The following is a 13067-nucleotide window of genomic DNA, read 5'->3' as shown; positions in this document are numbered from 1 at the left end:
TTTCACCCTCCTTCATCTCGTTTCGCTCTCTTTCACCCTCCTTCATCTTGCTTCGCTCTCTTTCACCCTCCTTTGTATCGTTTCGCTCTCTTTCACCTTCCTTCGTCTCGTTTCGCTCTCTTTCACCCTCCTTTGTCTCGTTTCGCTCTCTTTCACCTTCCTTCGCCTCGTTTCACTCTCTTTCTCCCTCCTTCGTCTCGTTTTGCTCTCTTTCACCCTCCTTCGTCTAGTTTCGCTCTCTTTCACCCTCCTTCATCTCGTTTCGCTCTATTTCACCCTCCTTCATCTCGTTTCGCTCTCTTTCACCCTCCTTCGTCTCGGTTCACTCTCTTTCTCCTTTCTTCGCCTCGTTTCACTCTCTTTCACACTCCTTCGTCTCGTTTCGCTCTCTTCCACTCTCCATCGTCTCGGTTCGCTCTCTTTCTCCTTCCTTCGCCTCGTTTCACTCTCTTTCACACTCCTTCGTCTCGTTTCGCTCTCTTCCACTCTCCTTCGTCTTGTTTCGCTCTCATTCACCCTCCTTCATCTCGTTTTGCACTCTTTCACCCTCCTTCGTCGCGTTTCGCTCTCTTCCAACCTCCTTCGTCTCGTTTCACCCTCTTTCACCCTCCTTCGTCTCGTTTCGCTCGGTTTGACCCTCCTTCGTCTCGTTTCGCTCTTTTTCACCCTCCTTCACCTCGTTTCGCTCTCTTTCACCCTCCTTCATCTCGTTTCGCTCTCTTTCACCCACCTTCGTCTCGTTTCGCTCTCTTTCACACTTCTTCATCTCGTTTCGCTCTCTTTCACCTTCCTTCGTCTCGTTTCGCTCTCTTTCACCCTCCTTTGTCTTGTTTCGCTCTCTTTCACCCTCCTTCATCTCGTTTCGCCCTATTTCACCCTCCTTCGTCTCGTTTCAATCTGTTTGACCCTCCTTCGTCTCGTTTCGCTCTCTTTCACCCTCCTTCGCCTCGTTTCGCTCTGTTTCACCCTCCTTCATCTCGTTTCACTCTCTTTCACCCTCCTTCGTTTCGTTTCGCTCTCTTTCAACATCCTTCGCCTCGTTTCGCTCTCTTCCACACACCATCATCTCGTTTCGCCCTCTTTCACCCTCCTTCGTCTCCTTTACGCTCTCTTTCACCCTGCTTTGTCTCGTTTCGCTCTCTTTGAACCTCCTTCGTCCTGCTCTTTTTCACCTGCTTCGTCTCGTTTCGCTCTCTTTCACCCTCCTTCTACTCGTTTCGCTCTCTTTCACCCTCCTTCATCTCGGTTAGCTCTCTTTCACCCTCCTTCATCTCGTTTAGCTCTCTTTCACCCTCCTTCGTCTTGTTTTGCTCTCCTTCACCCTCCTTCATCTCGTTTCGCTCTCTTCCACCCTCCTTCGTCTCGTTTCGCCCTTTTTCACCCTCCTTTGTCTCGCTTCGCTCTCTTTCACCCTCCTTCGTCTCGTTTCACTCTCTTTCACCTTCCTTCGCCTGGTTTCACTCTCTTTCACCCTTCTTCGTCTCGTTTCCCTCTCTTTCACCCTCCTTCATCTCGTTTCGCTCTCTTTCACCCTCCTTCGTCTTGTTTTGCTCTCCTTCACCCTCCTTCATCTCGTTTCGCTCTCTTCCACCCTCCTTTATCTCGTTTCGCTCTCTTTCACCTTCCTTCGCCTCGTTTCACTCTCTTTCTCCCTCCTTCGTCTCGTTTTGCTCTCTTTCACCCTCCTTCGTCTAGTTTCGCTCTCTTTCAACCTCCTTCATCTCGTTTCGCTCTATTTCACCCTCCTTCATCTCGTTTCGCTCTCTTTCACCCTCCTTCGTCTCGGTTCGCTCTCTTTCTCCTTCCTTCGCCTCGTTTCACTCTCTTTCACACTCCTTCGTCTCGTTTCGCTCTCTTCCACTCTCCATCGACTCGGTTCGCTCTCTTTCTCCTTCCTTCGCCTTGTTTCACTCTCTTTCACACTCCTTCGTCTCGTTTCGCTCTCTTCCACTCTCCTTCGTCTTGTTTCGCTCTCATTCACCCTCCTTCGTCTCGTTTTGCACTCTTTCACCCTCCTTCGTCTCGTTTCGCTCTCTTCCAACCTCCTTCGTCTCGTTTCACCCTCTTTCACCCTCCTTCGTCTCGTTTCGCTCGGTTTGACCCTCCTTCGTCTCGTTTCGCTCTTTTTCACCCTCCTTCACCTCGTTTCGCTCTCTTTCACCCTCCTTCATCTCGTTTCGCTCTCTTTCACCCACCTTCGTCTCGTTTCGCTCTCTTTCACACTCCTTCATCTCGTTTCGCTCTCTTTCACCTTCCTTCGTCTCGTTTCGCTCTCTTTCACCCTCCTTTGTCTTGTTTCGCTCTCTTTCACCCTCCTTCATCTCGTTTCGCCCTATTTCACCCTCCTTCGTCTCGTTTCACTCTGTTTGACCCTCCTTCGTCTCGTTTCGCTCTCTTTCACCCTCCTTCGCCTCGTTTCGCTCTCTTTCACCCTCCTTCATCTCGTTTCACTCTCTTTCACCCTCCTTCGTTTCGTTTCGCTCTCTTTCAACATCCTTCGCCTCGTTTCGCTCTCTTCCACACACCATCATCTCGTTTCACCCTCTTTCACCCTCCTTCGTCTCGTTTCGCTCTGTTTGACCCTCCTTCGTTTCGCTCTCTTTCACCCTCCTTCGCCTCATTTCGCTCTCTTTCACCCTCCTTCATCTCGTTCCACTCTCTTTCACCCTCCTTCATCTCGTTTCGCTATCTCTCACCCTCCTTCGTCTCGTTTCGCTCTCTTCCACCCTCCTTCGTCTCGTTTCGCCCTCTTTCCCCCTTCTTCATCTCGTTTCGCTCTCTTTCACCCTCCTTCATCTCGTTTCGCTCTCTTTCACCCTCCTTCGTCTCGTTTCGCTCTCTTTCACCCTCCTTCATCTCGTTTCGCTCTATTTCACCCTCCTTCATCTCGTTTCGCTCTCTTTCACCCTCCTTCGTCTCGGTTCGCTCTCTTTCTCCTTCCTTCGCCTCGTTTCACTCTCTTTCACACTCCTTCGTCTCGTTTCGCTCTCTTCCACTCTCCATCGTCTTGGTTCGCTCTCTTTCTCCTTCCTTCGCCTCGTTACACTCTCTTTCACACTCCTTCGTCTCGTTTCGCTCTCTTCCACTCTCCTTCGTCTTGTTTCGCTCTCATTCACCCTCCTTCGTCTCGTTTTGCACTCTTTCACCCTCCTTCGTCTCGTTTCGCTCTCTTCCAACCTCCTTCGTCTCGTTTCACCCTCTTTCACCCTCCTTCGTCTCGTTTCGCTCGGTTTGACCCTCCTTCATCTCGTTTCGCTCTTTTTCACCCTCCTTCACCTCGTTTCGCTCTCTTTCACCCTCCTTCATCTCGTTTCGCTCTCTTTCACCCACCTTCGTCTCGTTTCGCTCTCTTTCACACTCCTTCATCTCGTTTTGCTCTCTTTCACCTTCCTTCGTCTCGTTTCGCTCTCTTTCACCCTCCTTTGTCTTGTTTCGCTCTCTTTCACCCTCCTTCATCTCGTTTCGCCCTATTTCACCCTCCTTCGTCTCGTTTCACTCTGTTTGACCCTCCTTCGTCTCGTTTTGCTCTCTTTCACCCTCCTTCGCCTCGTTTCGCTCTCTTTCACCCTCCTTCATCTCGTTTCACTCTCTTTCACCCTCCTTCGTTTCGTTTCGCTCTCTTTCAACATCCTTCGCCTCGTTTCGCTCTCTTCCACACACCATCATCTCGTTTCGCCCTCTTTCACCCTCCTTCGTCTCGTTTCGCTCTGTTTGACACTCCTTCGTTTCGTTTCGCTCTCTTTCACCCTCCTTCGCCTCGTTTTGCTCTCTTTCACCCTCCTTCATCTCGTTCCACTCTCTTTCACCCTCCTTCATCTCGTTTCGCTATCTCTCACCCTCCTTCGTCTCGTTTCGCTCTCTTCCACCCTCCTTCGTCTCGTTTCGCCCTCTTTCCCCCTTCTTCATCTCGTTTCGCTCTCTTTCACCCTCCTTCGTCTCGTTTCGCTCTCTTTCACCCTCCTTCGTCTCGTTTCGCTCTCTTTCACCTTCCTTCAACTCGTTTCACTCTCTTTCACCCTCCTTCGTCTCGGTTAGCTATCTTTCACCCTCCTTCGTCTCGTTTCGCTCTCTTTCACCCTCCTTCGTCTCGTTTTGCTCTCTTTCACCCTCCTTCGACTCGTTTCCCTCTCTTTGACCCTCCTTCGTCTCGTTTCGCTCTCTTTCACCCTCCTTCGTCTCGTTTCCATCTCTTTGACCCTCCTTGGTCTCGTTTCGCTCTCTTCTACTCTCCTTCGTCTCGTTTCGCACTCTTTCACCCTTCTTCATATCGTTACGCTCTCTTTCACCCACCTTTGTCTCGTTTGACTCTCTTTCACCCTCCTTCGTCTCATTTTGCTCTCTTTCACCTTCCTTCGTCTCGTTTCGCTCTCTTTCATCCTCCTTTGTCTTGTTTCGCTCTCTTTCACCCTCCTTCACCTCGTTTGGCTCTCTTTCACCCTCCTTCGTCTCGTTTCGCTCTCTTTCACCTTCCTTCTACTCGTTTCACTCTCTTTCACCCTCCTTCATCTCGGTTAGCTCTCTTTCACCCTCCTTCGTCTCGTTTCGCTCTCTTTCACCCTCCTTCGTCTTGTTTTGCTCTCCTTCACCCTCCTTCATCTCGTTTCGCTCTCTTCCACCCTCCTTCGTCTCGTTTCGCCCTTTTTCACCCTCCTTTGTCTCGCTTCGCTCTCTTTTACCCTCCTTCGTCTCGTTTCACTCTCTTTCACCTTCCTTCGCCTGGTTTCACTCTCTTTCACCCTTCTTCGTCTCGTTTCCCTCTCTTTCACCCTCCTTCATCTCGTTTCCCTCTCTTTCACCCTCCTTCATCTTGCTTCGCTCTCTTTCACCCTCCTTTGTATCGTTTCGCTCTCTTTCACCTTCCTTCGTCTCGTTTCGCTTTCTTTCACCCTCCTTTGTCTCGTTTCGCTCTCTTTCACCTTCCTTCGCCTCGTTTCACTCTCTTTCTCCCTCCTTCATCTCGTTTTGCTCTCTTTCACCCTCCTTCGTCTAGTTTCGCTCTCTTTCACCCTCCTTCATCTCGTTTCGCTCTATTTCACCCTCCTTCATCTCGTTTCGCTCTCTTTCACCCTCCTTCGTCTCGGTTCGCTCTCTTTCTCCTTCCTTCGCCTCGTTTCACTCTCTTTCACACTCCTTCGTCTCGTTTCACTCTCTTCCACTCTCCATCGACTCGGTTCGCTCTCTTTCTCCTTCCTTCGCCTCGTTTCACTCTCTTTCACACTCCTTCGTCTCGTTTCGCTCTCTTCCACTCTCCTTCGTCTTGTTTCGCTCTCATTCACCCTCCTTCGTCTCGTTTTGCACTCTTTCACCCTCCTTCGTCTCGTTTCGCTCTCTTCCAACCTCCTTCGTCTCGTTTCACCCTCCTTCGTCTCGTTTCGCTCGGTTTGACCCTCCTTCGTCTCGTTTCGCTCTTTTTCACCCTCCTTCACCTCGTTTCGCTCTCTTTCACCCTCCTTCATCTCGTTTCGCTCTCTTTCACACACCTTCGTCTCGTTTCGCTCTCTTTCACACTCCTTCATCTCGTTTCGCTCTCTTTCACCTTCCTTCGTCTCGTTTCGCTCTCTTTCACACTCCTTTGTCTTGTTTCGCTCTCTTTCACCCTCCTTCATCTCGTTTCGCCCTATTTCACCCTCCTTCGTCTCGTTTCACTCTGTTTGACCCTCCTTCGTCTCGTTTCGCTCTCTTTCACCCTCCTTCGCCTCGTTTCGCTCTCTTTCACCCTCCTTCATCTCGTTTCACTCTCTTTCACCCTCCTTCGTTTCGTTTCGCTCTCTTTCAACATCCTTCGCCTCGTTTCGCTCTCTTCCACACACCATCATCTCGTTTCGCCCTCTTTCACCCTCCTTCGTCTCATTTCGCTCTGTTTGACCCTCCTTCGTTTCGTTTCGCTCTCTTTCACCCTCCTTCGCCTCGTTTCACTCTCTTTCACCCTCCTTCATCTCGTTCCACTCTCTTTCACCCTCCTTCATCTCGTTTCACAACTCTCACCCTCCTTCGACTCGTTTCGCTCTCTTCCACCCTCCTTCGTCTCGTTTCGCCCTCTTTCCCCCTTCTTCATCTCGTTTCGCTCTCTTTCACCCTCCTTCGTCTCGTTCCGCTCTCTTTCACCCTCCTTCGTCTCGTTTCGCTCTCTTTCACCCTCCTTCATCTCGTTTCGCTCTATTTCACCCTCCTTCATCTCGTTTCGCTCTCTTTCACCCTCCTTCGTCTCGGTTCGCTCTCTTTCTCCTTCCTTCGCCTCGTTTCACTCTCTTTCACACTCCTTCGTCTCGTTTCGCTCTCTTCCACTCTCCATCGTCTCGGTTCGCTCTCTTTCTCCTTCCTTCGCCTCGTTTCACTCTCTTTCACACTCCTTCGTCTCGTTTCACTCTCTTCCACTCTCCTTCGTCTTGTTTCGCTCTCATTCACCCTCCTTCGTCTCGTTTTGCACTCTTTCACCCACCTTCGTCTCGTTTCGCTCTCTTCCAACATCCTTCGTCTCGTTTCACCCTCTTTCACCCTCCTTCGTCTCGTTTCGCTCTCTTTCACCTTCCTTCAACTCGTTTCGCTCTCTTTCACCCTCCTTCGTCTCGGTTAGCTATCTTTCACCCTCCTTCGTCTCGTTTCGCTCTCTTTCACCCTCCTTTGTCTCGTTTTGCTCTCTTTCACCCTCCTTCGACTCGTTTCCCTCTCTTTGACCCTCCTTCGTCTCGTTTCACTCTCTTTCACCCTCCTTCGTCTCGTTTCGCTCTCTTTCACCCTCCTTCGTCTCGTTTCCATCTCTTTGACCCTCCTTGGTCTCGTTTCGCTCTCTTCTACTCTCCTTCGTCTCGTTTCGCCCTCTTTCACCCTTCTTCATCTCGTTTCGCTCTCTTTCACCCACCTTTGTCTCGTTTGACTCTCTTTCACCCTCCTTCGTCTCATTTCGCTCTCTTTCACCTTCCTTCGTCTCGTTTCGCTCTCTTTCATCCTCCTTTGTCTTGTTTCGCTCTCTTTCACCCTCCTTCACCTCGTTTGGCTCTCTTTCACCCTCCGTCGTCTCGTTTCGCTCTATTTCACCTTCCTTCTACTCGTTTCGCTCTCTTTCACCCTCCTTCATCTCGGTTAGCTCTCTTTCACCCTCCTTCGTCTCGTTTCGCTCTCTTTCACCCTCCTTAATCTCGTTTCGCTCTCTTTCACCCTCCTTCATCTCGTTTCACTCTCATTAACCCTCCTTCGTCTCTTTTCGCTCTCTTCCACCCTCCTTCGTCTTGTTTCGCTCTCTTTCACCCTCCTTCGCCTCGCTTCGCTCTCTTTCACCCTCCTTCATCTCGTTTCGCTCTCTTTCACCCTCCTTCGTCTCGTTTCGCTCTCTTTCCGCCTCCTTCGTCTCGTTTCGCTCTCTTTCGGCCTCCTTCGCCTCGTTTCGCTCTCTTTCACCTTCCTTCGTCTCGTTTTGCTCTCTTTCACCCTCCTTTGTCTTGTTTCGCTCTCTTTCACCCTCCTTCATCTCGTTTCGCACTATTTCACCCTCCTTCGACTCGTTTCCCTCTCTTTGACCCTCCTTCGTCTCGTTTCACTCTCTTTCACCCTCCTTCGTCTCGTTTGCCTCTCTTTCACCCTCCTTCGTCTCGTTTCGCTCTCTTTCACCCTCCTTCGTCTCGTTTCGCTCTCTTTCACCCTCCTTCGTCTCGTTTCCCTCTCTTTGACCCTCCTTCGTCTCGTTTCACTCTCTTTCACCCTCCTTCGTCTCGTTTCGCTCTCTTTCACCCTCCTTCGTCTCGTTTCCCTCTCTTTGACCCTCCTTGGTCTCGTTTCGCTCTCTTCTAATCTCCTTCGTCTCGTTTCGCTCTCTTTCACCCTTCTTCATCTTGTTTCGCTCTCTTTCACTCACCTTTGTCTCATTTGACTCTCTTTCACCCTCCTTCGTCTCATTTCGCTCTCTTTCACCTTCCCTCGTCTCGTTTCGCTCTCTTTCATCCTCCTTTGTCTTGTTTCGCTCTCTTTCACCCTCCTTCACCTCGTTTGGCTCTCTTTCACCCTCCTTCGTCTCGTTTCGCTCTCTTTCACCTTCCTTCTACTCGTTTCGCTCTCTTTCACCCTCCTTCATCTCGGTTAGCTCTCTTTCACCCTCCTTCCTCTCGTTTCGCTCTCTTTCACCCTCCTTAATCTCGTTTCGCTCTCTTTCACCCTCCTTCATCCGTTTCACTCTCTTTCACCCTCCATCGTCTCCTTTCGCTCTCTTCCACCCTCCTTCGTCTTGTTTCGCTCTCTTTCACCCTCCTTCGCCTCGCTTCGCTCTCTTTCACCCTCCTTCGTCTCGTTTCGCTCTCTTTCACCCTCCTTCGTCTCGTTTCGCTCTCTTACACCCTCCTTCGTCTCGTTTCGCTCTCTTTCCGCCTCCTTCACCTCGTTTCGCTCTCTTCCACACTCCATCGTCTCGTTTCGCCCTCTTTCACCCTCCTTCATCTCGGTTCGCTCTCTTTCACCTTCCTTCGTCTCGTTTCACTCTCTTTCACCATCCTTCGTCACGTTTCGGTCTCTTTCACCCTCCTTCATCACTTTCCACCCTCTTTCACCCTCCTTCGTCTCGTTTCGCTCTCTTTCACCCTGCTTCGTCTCGTTTCGCTCTCTTTGAACCTCCTTCGTCTCGCTCTTTTTCACCTGCTTCGTCTCGTTTCGCTCTCTTTCACCCTCCTTTTACTCATTTCGATCTCTTTCACCCTCCTTCATCTCGTTTCGCCCTCTTTCACCCTTCTTCATTTCGTTTCGCTCTCTTTCACCCACCTTCGTCTCGTTTGGCTCTCTTTCACCCTGCTTCATCTCGTTTCCCTCTCTTTCACCCTCCTTCGTCTCGTTTCGCTCTCTTTCCACCTCCTTCACCTCGTTTCGCTCTCTTCCACACACCATCGTCTCGTTTCGCCCTCTTTCACCCTCCTTCGTCTCGTTTCGCTCTCTTTCACCCTCCTTCGTCTCGTTTTGCACTCTTTCACCATCCTTCGTCTCGTTTCGCTCTCTTCCCCCCTCCTTCGTCTCGTTTCACCCTCTTTCACCCTCCTTCGTCTCGTTTCGCTCGGTTTGACCCTCCTTCGTCTCGTTTCGCTCTTTTTCACCCTCCTTCACCTCGTTTCGCTCTCTTTCACCCTTCTTCGTCTCGTTTCGTTCGCTTTGACCCTCCTTCGTCTCGTTTCGCTCTCTTCTACCCAAATCCGTCTCGTTTCGCCCTCTTTCACCCTCCTTCATCTCGTTTCGCTCTCTTTCACCCACCTTCGTCTCGTTTCGCTCTCTTTCACACTCCTTCATCTCGTTTCGCTCTCTTTCACCTTCCTTCGTCTCGTTTCGCTCTCTTTCACCCTCCTTTGTCTTGTTTCGCTCTCTTTCACCCTCCTTCATCTCGTTTCGCCCTATTTCACCCTCCTTCGTCTCGTTTCGCTCTGTTTGACCCTCCTTCGTCTCGTTTCGCTCTCTTTCCACCTCCTTCGCCTCGTTTCGCTCTCTTCCACACACCATCGTCTCGTTTCGCCCTCTTTCACCCTCCTTCGTCTGGGTTCGCTCTCTTTCACCTTCCTTCGTCTCGTTTCACTCTCTTTCACCCTCCTTCGTCTCGTTTCGCTCTCTTTCACCCTCCATCATCTCGTTCCACTCACTTTCACCCTCCTTCATCTCGTTTCGCTATCTCTCACCCTCCTTCGTCTCGTTTCGCTCTCTTCCACCCTCCTTCGTCTCGTTTCGCCCTCTTTCCCCCTTCTTCATCTCGTTTCGCTCTCTTTCACCCTCCTTCGTCTCGTTTCGCTCTCTTTCACCCTCCTTTGTCTTGTTTCACTCTCTTTCACCCTCCTTCGTCTCGTTTGGCTCTCTTTCACCCTCCTTCGTCTCGTTTCGCTCTCTTTCACCTTCCTTCAACTCGTTTCGCTCTCTTTCACCCTCCTTCGTCTCGGTTAGCTATCTTTCACCCTCCTTCATCTCGTTTCGCTCTCTTTCACCCTCCTTCGTCTCGTTTCGCTCTCTTTCACACTCCTTCGTCTCGTTTCCCTCTCTTTGACCCTCCTTCGTCTCGTTTCACTCTCTTTCACCCTCCTTCATCTCGTTTCGCTCTCTTTCACCCTACTTCATCTCGTTTCCCTCTCTCTGACCCTCCTTGGTCTCGTTTCGCTCTCTTCTACTCTCCTTCGTCTCGTTTCGCCCTCTTTCACCCTTCTTCATCTCGTTTCGCTCTCTTTCACCTTCCTTTGTCTCGTTTCGCTCTCTTTCATCCTCCTTTGTCTTGTTTCTCTCTCTTTCACCCTCCTTCACCTCGTTTGGCTCTCTTTCACCCTCCTTCGTCTCGTTTCGCTCTCTTTCACCTTCCTTCTACTCGTTTCGCTCTCTTTCACCCTCCTTCATCTCGGTTAGCTCTCTTTCACCCTCCTTCGTCTCGTTTCGCTCTCTTTCACCCTCCTTTGTCTTGTTTCGCTCTCTTTCACCCTCCTTCATCTCGTTTCGCCCTCTTTCACCCTCCTTTGTCTCGTTTCGCTCTGTTTGACCCTCCTTTGTCTCGTTTCGCTCTCTTTCACCCTCCTTCGCCTCGTTTCGCTCTCTTTCCACCTCCTTCACCTCGTTTCGCTCTCTTCCACACACCATCGTCTCGTTTCGCCCTCTTTCACCCTCCTTCGTCTCGTTTCGCTCTCTTTCACCCTCCTTCGTCTCGTTTTGCACTCTTTCACCCTCCTTCGTCTCGTTTCGCTCTCTTCCCCCCTCCTTCGTCTCGTTTCACCCTCTTTCACCCTCCTTCGTCTCGTTTCGCTCGGTTTGACCCTCCTTCGTCTCGTTTCGCTCTTTTTCACCCTCCTTCACCTCGTTTCGCTCTCTTTCACCCTTCTTCGTCTCGTTTCGTTCGCTTTGACCCTCCTTCGTCTCGTTTCGCTCTCTTCTACCCAAATTCGTCTCGTTTCGCCCTCTTTCACCCTCCTTCATCTCGTTTCGCTCTCTTTCACCCACCTTCGTCTCGTTTCGCTCTCTTTCACACTCCTTCATCTCGTTTCGCTCTCTTTCACCTTCCTTCGTCTCGTTTCGCTCTCTTTCACCCTCCTTTGTCTTGTTTCGCTCTCTTTCACCCTCCTTCATCTCGTTTCGCCCTATTTCACCCTCCTTCGTCTCGTTTCGCTCTGTTTGACCCTCCTTCGTCTCGTTTCACTCTCTTTCCACCTCCTTTGTCTCGTTTCGCTCTCTTCCACACACCATCGTCTCGTTTCGCGCTCTTTCACCCTCCTTCGTCTGGGTTCGCTCTCTTTCACCTTCCTTCGTCTCGTTTCACTCTCTTTCATCCTCCTTCGTCTCGTTCCACTCACTTTCACCCTCCTTCATCTCGTTTCGCTATCTCTCACCCTCCTTCGTCTCGTTTCGCTCTCTTCCACCCTCATTCGTCTCGTTTCGCCCTCTTTCCCCCTTCTTCATCTCGTTTCGCTCTCTTTCACCCTCCTTCGTCTCGTTTCGCTCTCTTTCACCCTCCTTCGTCTCGTTTCGCTCTCTTTCACCTTCCTTCGTCTCGTTTCGCTCTCTTTCACCCTCCTTTGTCTTGTTTCACTCTCTTTCACCCTCCTTCGTCTCGTTTGGCTCTCTTTCACCCTCCTTCGTCTCGTTTCGCTCTCTTTCACCTTCCTTCAACTCGTTTCGCTCTCTTTCACCCTCCTTCGTCTCGGTTAGCTATCTTTCACCCTCCTTCATCTCGTTTCGCTCTCTTTCACCCTCCTTCGTCTCGTTTCGCTCTCTTTCACACTCCTTCGTCTCGTTTCCCTCTCTTTGACCCTCCTTCGTCTCGTTTCACTCTCTTTCACCCTCCTTCATCTCGTTTCGCTCTCTTTCACCCTCCTTCATCTCGTTTCCCTCTCTCTGACCCTCCTTGGTCTCGTTTCGCTCTCTTCTACTCTCCTTCGTCTCGTTTCACCCTCTTTCACCCTTCTTCATCTCGTTTCGCTCTCTTTCACCTTCCTTTGTCTCGTTTCGCTCTCTTTCATCCTCCTTTGTCTTGTTTCTCTCTCTTTCACCCTCCTTCACCTCGTTTGGCTCTCTTTCACCCTCCTTCGTCTCGTTTCGCTCTCTTTCACCTTCCTTCTACTCGTTTCGCTCTCTTTCACCCTCCTTCATCTCGGTTAGCTCTCTTTCACCCTCCTTCGTCTCGTTTCGCTCTCTTTCACCCTCCTTTGTCTTGTTTCGCTCTCTTTCACCCTCCTTCATCTCGTTTTGCCCTCTTTCACCCTCCTTCGTCTCGTTTCGCTCTGTTTGACCCTCCTTTGTCTCGTTTCGCTCTCTTTCATCCTCCTTCGCCTCGTTTCGCTCTCTTTCACCTCCTTCGTCTCGTTTCGCTCTCTTTCACCCTCCTTCGTCTCGTTTCGCTCTCTTTCCACCTCCTTCACTTCGTTTCGCTCTCTTCCACACACCATCGTCTCGTTTCGCTCTCTTTCACCCTCCTTCGCCTCGTTTCGCTCTCTTCCACCCTCCTTCGTCTTGTTTCGCTCTCTTTCACCCTCCTTCGACTCGCTTCGCTCTCTTTCACCCTCCTTCGTCTCGTTTCGCCCTCTTTCACCCTCCTTCATCTCGTTTCGCTCTCTTTCACCCACCTTCGTCTCGTTTCGCTCTCTTTCACACTCCTTCATCTCGTTTCGCTCTCTTTCACCTTCCTTCGTCTCGTTTCGCTCTCTTTCACCCTCCTTTGTCTTGTTTCGCTCTCTTTCACCCTCCTTCATCTCGTTTCGCCCTCTTTCACCCTCCTTCGTCTCGTTTCGCTCTGTTTGACCCTCCTTTGTCTCGTTTCGCTCTCTTTCACCCTCCTTCGCCTCGTTTCGCTCTCTTTCCACCTCCTTCACCTCGTTTCGCTCTCTTCCACACACCATCGTCTCGTTTCGCCCTCTTTCACACTCCTTCGTCTCGTTTCGCTCTCTTTCACCCTCCTTCGTCTCGTTTTGCACTCTTTCACCCTCCTTCGTCTCGTTTCGCTCTCTTCCCCCCTCCTTCGTCTCGTTTCACCCTCTTTCACCCTCCTTCGTCTCGTTTCGCTCGGTTTGACCCTCCTTCGTCTCGTTTCGCTCTTTTTCACCCTCCTTCACCTCGTTTCGCTCTCTTTCACCCTTCTTCGT

This window comes from Scyliorhinus torazame, chromosome 19 (genome assembly GCF_047496885.1).
Source record: "Scyliorhinus torazame isolate Kashiwa2021f chromosome 19, sScyTor2.1, whole genome shotgun sequence".
NCBI lineage: Eukaryota > Metazoa > Chordata > Chondrichthyes > Carcharhiniformes > Scyliorhinidae > Scyliorhinus > Scyliorhinus torazame.
Note: the sequence above shows the minus strand (reverse complement) of the source record.